Source organism: Apaloderma vittatum, unplaced genomic scaffold (genome assembly GCF_000703405.1).
Source record: "Apaloderma vittatum isolate BGI_N311 unplaced genomic scaffold, ASM70340v1 scaffold4885, whole genome shotgun sequence".
NCBI classification, from domain to species: Eukaryota; Metazoa; Chordata; class Aves; order Trogoniformes; family Trogonidae; genus Apaloderma; species Apaloderma vittatum.
Genome location: NW_009716362.1, coordinates 66897 through 73753, shown reverse-complemented (window position 1 = coordinate 73753; position 6857 = coordinate 66897).

Sequence of the window (6857 nt, the reverse complement as noted above, 5' to 3'; positions counted from 1 at the left end):
CCACACACGCTCTTTCGTTGTCAGCACACTAACCCTGATTATCTTCCCTTAGCTCGTCTAGGACTTTCTGTTATTCTTAAATCTCATTACCATGAGCCATGCTTAGGGGTGTGGAAGGAGGATGGTGTCGAATCTCACACCATACCTTCCAAAGTTCATCCTGGACTCAGCACAGAAATCGCATCTGCAAAACCACAGTCAAATGCTTCTTGTTTTTCACCTAAAACCTCACAGCTACTTTTTCTTTCCTCTGTCTCTGGAAAATTACAGCTTTTGAACTCTGGATTTTATGTTTATGTGAGGTTTTGAATGAATGAGCTATGCATGTTTAAGACCAGGTTTTATAGAGATGAGGTCATATAAGCCAGTCAGCTGGAACCAAGCTACATTTGTAGCTCACACAGAGCAAATTGTGCTCCAATCTGGCCTGAGCTACCGCATATTGCATTGCTCTTAATGCTGGAGCAAGTATAGAAGGGAGGAGAGTGAGGGATGATGCTGGTACACAACGCATGCCCTGGACCACAGTAGCCATCCAGGATGGCTGCTGTTGAAGCCGACCATTCAGGCAACATCAGAGAAGAGTTTCAAATTCTAAATCAGTAGCTCGACCTGACCATGATGCTACTGTGCCTGCAGCATGTCCAAAAGGGGCAACGACAGGAAAAACCCCTGGCGCTAGCACAGCTTGGAAGAGGACAATTGCATCCTCAGCCAAAGAGCTGGTCAGTGCTATGCTCTCCATCAGACTTCCCATGTGTCTGTGTTGCTTCACCTCTCTGTGTCTCAGCTGCCAGCTATAACTTGGAAATGGCCATGCCAGCTCTGTTCTTTCCGTGTGAGATCTCTTCTACCGTGAAATATGCCTCACCATTGACAAGCAACACTTTTACAGGTTCTCATCAGAGATCCTGGCATGCTTCTTTACTGCCAGCACGGTGCGTGCATCGTCAGATTAAGGTGAACATGAGTCTTCAGAAATCATTTTGGCAGCAGCGATGGCTCGGCTGGTGCTGAGCACACCAAGTATAGGCAACAACAGCTGGACTCCATGGGGAGTGGGGAAGAAAGAAAGCAACCACACACACATGCAAAACCCATCAGTTAGGCTCCTTTTGAATGATTAATGCAGTGCACAGCGAAAGGCTTTTCAGCTCTCAAATCTTCACATGATTATATAAACCTTAACTCACCCCAGCTACCCAGGACCTGTATTTGTTTGTGGGCATCGACAGTTGCTACGGTGTTATAATTAGAGCAGAGAATGAGGAATCCCACGGGTAAATGGAGGAAACCCCACATTGCTCCAGTCATTTAAACATTCAGGGAGATAAAACACTGCAGAGAAGTTCTGGAGGACGCAGCACTCATGGGCGGGCGGCGCAACGACCACCGCAAAAGTTGTTTCTGCCTCTCTTGGGTCCATATGATTAATTACAGTTATTAATTATTTAGGATGCTACAGTAATAATTAGTGCAATAATCATCTCAGCCACTGAAATAGCCCCTTCCAGCCCCTGAAGAGTTCACACATTCCCATACAGCCTCTTGCCTCACTGCCTGTGGGCTTAGACTTCCTGCCGAACCCTTGGGAAAACAAAAGCTGGTGGCCCCAGCAAGGAGAAAGGATCGCCCCAGCCAGGGTCCCATCAACGCTCCAGATATCTGAACAAGGGCCTGGGGTGGAGTGCGGTGGGAGCTGCTTCCATGTGGAAGGACAGCAGGGAGCACAAGGTTTGGATGCTGCAGCTTTTTCCTGGGAAGAGTTGCTGGGTACCAGCATGGAGTGGGGAAGGAGCCTGAGGGTCTGTGAAACTAAAGCCTCTCTAGGGGAAATGAGGAGCCACAGCACAGCCCTGTTCCCCAGCCCTCTCTTGGGCACTTCCCCAAGAACTTGCATGTGGCCCCCAAATTCATCCCCACAGAATGACTTTCCCCGAATCCATCACCTGCTTTTCTGCTTGTAACTCACACGTTTGTGGCTTCTGTTCTGCTCCGTTCTGCTTGGATGTGGGAATCACGGACCAAGAGCCATGTGGGACAGAGGACACTGCACTGATGCCAGAGGTTTTGCTTCATCTCAGGGCCTTGTAAGCAAGTACGGTCCTCAAGGAGCAGCCAACAGCCAGAAGTCACTTCCCACCCCACAGTCTCCCACCCATCAGGTGAGCCCAGAGGACAGGAATCCCCCAACCCCCCTCCCATCACATCAAGTGGCACCTCACACATAAGGATTTAACCCAAAATGAACGTGTTTTACAATGCCCACACCCTGAAGAAACACTGGCAGCCCCACACCATCAGAGAAACAACTCAAAAAAAATCAAGAATCGGCTCTCCTTCTCCACATCCAGCCTCTCCTTTCTCCCCCCAGGGCAAGTCCTGACTGCTGCTCACAGCATCCGTGGTCCTCGGTGTGACCCAGCAGGGCAGGTCGCCCGGCCTCCTGGGGCCTTGCGTAATGGGGAAGTGTCAGAGATTAGAGACAAGAGAGCAGTGACTGCAATATAAAAGCAAACTGAATAATTAAAGAGAGGAGCTGTTCCTCGCCCAGAACAAAATGAAAGAGTTGTGTGATTTGAGCAGAAGTGACCTTTACACTTCATTACAAGGAGGTGGCGTCCTTATAGGGTTATTAATATTTCCAGCTGAATTAGCTTGGGTTAAAAATGGCTCAAAGGAATGAAGAGGGAGAGCAAGAGTGTGCACAAAAATATATCATTCTGTCTTTATCCTCCTCCTCTTGGCTTTTTACCTTTTTCTTGTAATTTGTTGACTTGAAAGGAGAAGGGCTGAGTGGTCACCAGGAACAAGGCTTTATTAGAAAGGGTGAGAGCTGCAGGATGACCTGGCTGAGAGATCTTCCCTGCAGGATGATCTTCCCTCCCCACTGACTGCGCTTGAGCAAAAAGCCTGTGTGATGCCTCTGTAGCTGTTCCCACGTGTTCTCATCTAGGACACGGAGCGTGTCTTCATTCACCAACTGCAAACACGTCACGGGGCTGACGTCCAGGCGGTTTTGAGCCAGCAACAGAGGTCAGTGCTGCTGCTTTTGGGTCCCCATGGAGTCACCAGGATCTCTAGGGCATCGCAGGTCTCACTGTTAACTTCCCTCTGGGCCAATTTTTTCCCTTTCCCGCTGCCCACAAAACATCTTCCCACTCTCATCAGTGGGGAAATGGACAATTCTGCTCAGCAAGATTTACCCCATCAAACTGTGGGAGCATTTACACCCTGACACAAGCGAAAGACATGCATCCTCCCTCCCAAACAGAGACAAAGCCAAAGCCTTCACTGAGATTATTTTAGCGGAGGACAGACCATATAAAAACACCATGGAAAGCAGGGCTGCTGTGATGCTATCGCTGACAGAAGTTCACACCACGCTTTCTCCCCCAACGTGCACACAGAAAAGGACGTTTCCTTCAGAATATCCCAGCGGACGTGGGCCCACACAGCCTTGCAAAAGCACGACCCAAAGCAGTGGGTGAATTAAATGAGCAAAGCTGAACTCAGCCATCTGAACCTAAATGTAAGCTGCAGTTTTGCTGCTCAGAGCCTCGAGGTATACACGGTTGTGCTTTTTGCTCAGCTCGCTCAGTCTCCTATTAGTCCAATCACTGACTTTGCAGATGCCAAACTGCTGCTACCCTTGATATAATGCATCCAGATACCTGGTTGTTTCTCCACAAGCCTGACCTAAACGGTTTCTTTTAGTGCCTCGCTGTGCCCAGTGATAACAGACATCAGGAAAACCCACCCTGGCAAGCAGAAGAAGAAAGAAACATGAAAGCAGGTGCACATCAATAAGGAATGAGGGAGCTGTGGTGGAGCCTGCAATCAGTCTCACGGGCTGCGTCGTCAGCGCAGTGGTTGCTTCCACACCATCCTCCCCAGGGGTGCGGCAGATCGCCTTCCCTACGCCACTTGTGGAGGGGGCTCTTGCAAATTTAATGCGAAAATCCAAATCAAAAAGAGAGTTTAGGCTTTTGAAGCAATCGTGAAATGGACACAGTGGCAGCTGCTGCTCCTTCAGCAGCTGCTGAATCACAACCCCTCACTTATTTATAGGCTTCCCCAGGGTGCCTGCAGCCGAGCCGATGACAAATGCCAATGAACATCTACTCTCACCCCCACAAGGTGTTGTTATCCTGGCTGTAAGGGAGATGCAGAGTGACTAAATAACACACTGTCAGCTCGCCAGACAGACCTAGCAGAGGACCTAAGGCATCAGCTGAGCACCATTCCCAGCAAATGCACAGGTTCTGGTCTCTCACCCTGCAAGATGTAGCTGGTGCCCATTACTAACCCCCAACTTTTGATGTGGTCTTCACTCTGACAAAGGGCAATGCTCTTATGACCACAGAAAAGAGGACACTGATGCACAGAGCAAGCAGAGGACTTACCTGAGTTCTGAACCAGACAAGGAAACATCACAGGGACGGAGGCCAAGATGCTGATGCTCCAGGAGGAGGAGATATTGAAACCCAAAGGCCAGTCAAAACTTATCCCCGTTTGCTGGAAACTATTGCACATGGGTCAGGCAGGGAACAGTTCTATAGAGAGGAGAAAATTCAGACTTAATCTGGCTTTGGTGTTAGGAGATGGCATGACTGGGAAGGGAAAGCAAGGGAGAGGCTGAACTTCCACCAGCCTGGGTCAGGGAGGTAGGAATACCTTCCAGGGACAGCAAAGGTGAGATGTACCACCATTCTGTCCGTAAGAGCATCTGTCCCAGGTGGTCTCCCTCCAGACTGTGCTGCAGAAGAGGCCACTTGCCTTGCCCTAGTGCCAGATTGCTCTTCTCTGGGTGGATCCACAAATTCCGGTGCTGTACAGTGAGCAAAAGTAGCATTCAGCCAGCACAATCGCCACTATCAGTGATGATTCACAGGCCCTAGAGATCACAGTTTGCCTTGTAGATGTCACTGGGACCTGGCAGTCAAGGAAAAACATCTTATTTGTAAACTAGGACAAATTAAAATTGCTGAGGTATAGCCCACACGGGAGCTACTCCCTGTTTTGCAGAGCAGAATGACTCTTTACATGATACATGAGGCTGCAGGACCCCTCCACGCGGCTCACTAGCTGGGAAAGGGCGCTGTAGGTGTTGGGTTTTTTTTATTCCAGTCATCACTCATATACTAAATCTGAAGTGGCTGTTTGGGCTAGACATGTTTTCTGTGAAATCTTCCAAATGGGCTGTAAAAGCAATGGGTTTTTATAGGGAGCACCCATGGACTTGTTGCAGCGCAGTTCTAGCTTGGATCCCTGTGGAGTTGTCTCCACAGCTAATATCTTTGATGTCTGACTTAGGGTTGAGCTCACAGTGAGGCCAGCAAGACTGTTGATAAAATCTCTCCCCTGACTCTTCAGTTTTCATGATGTTTACAAATATACAGTTCCAGATTTAGGTGGAATTAGCTGATGGCATTAGCTGCTGTTATTGAATTGGGAGCTGGAATCAGATAGGCAGAAAGGTCATCTGTATTTTCTTTGCTTTGTTTCAACTTTCTTCAGCCAACCCCACGGCTGATCTGAAAGGACTAGAGGCAGCAGCAGTCCCACACAACTGGCTCAGCTCCACCCGAAAACACAACTGTGGAGCAGCGGAGAGAAAAAACAAAACAAAACAAAAAAAAAAGAGGGAAAGGATTAGGAAGAGGAGATGTGAGGTACAGAAGACCCCTTGCTCGTCTCAAAAGAACAAGTCTCACTTTAACTCCACTAACACAGAAAACAGTAACAGCAGTAGCTCATCATCTGAAGACTGTGACATGAAATTTATCTTTTTCCTTGCTTTCACAGCAATTTTGCACTGTGCTTGATAGCTGATGTGCATATCCAAATTCACGCAGCCCTACCATCCCTCTCGCTCTGCCTACTCGCGTTCACCCACACTCCTTCCGCATGTGACTCAGGATGAAAAGGGATTTAAGAAAGATGCAGGGAACGTTTACAAGCCACCCACCATTTCACCTTAGTCTGGATGGCCACGTTGGCACCTCCAGTTTGCATTTAGAGGCCTCACTGGGGAGCATTTGGGATGAATTCAGGCATTTCTTCAATTCCCAGCAGTGATAGGCACAGAGCAAAATCACACAAGGTCTGTGTCTGTCATTACTGTTGCAAGGCTGGATTTACTTTAAGATAGGGAAAGTTTCCCCAATTTCTCACTCAATGCATTGTCCACAGGCTGCATTGCAATATCCATCCAAGAGTGGTCACTGGAAAGGACCCAGGAGACCTCTTGACTAAGGTACCTTGTTCACATGAGGCAGAGTTGGAGGGTGGGAGACATACAGCTCTGCCACATCTGCAAGACAGCCAGGGCCCATCCCATTCAGGACCACCAGTAAAATCATGATTGTGTAACTGTGTAAATGTCTGGGGCTTTTTCTGAGCTCGCTGAGTGAGGTGTGAAGATCTGAGGCTGTGAGCTCCCCAGCAAAATATCTGCAGCACAGGGGACACCGGTGCAGGTTTCACTGGCACAAAAGGAGCAGCAAAAAATTCCCCCAGCAGCAGCTGTCAGGGACTGACAGGGGACGAGCTAACCAGATTTGGGTGACAAACTGAAGCCAATCTCCCCCTCTAATACGGCTGCTGAGCAGCCATTTAGGGGAGCGCATCACCACGCACATCATCCTGTTTCCATGGAGACCAGATTAACAGAGTGGCCGAGAGAAACTGCTCTCCTAATCTCTCCCAGAGAAAAGAGCTTGCTGATACAAGAGACTTTTAAGCATTTTTAATCCAAACTCAGGGTTCCCCTTTCCATGTTCTTTCTAATCCTGCTAGAGGTTACTAGCCCCTTTTAACCCTAAGCCCAGCACAATAGCATCAAGCCGTGCTGT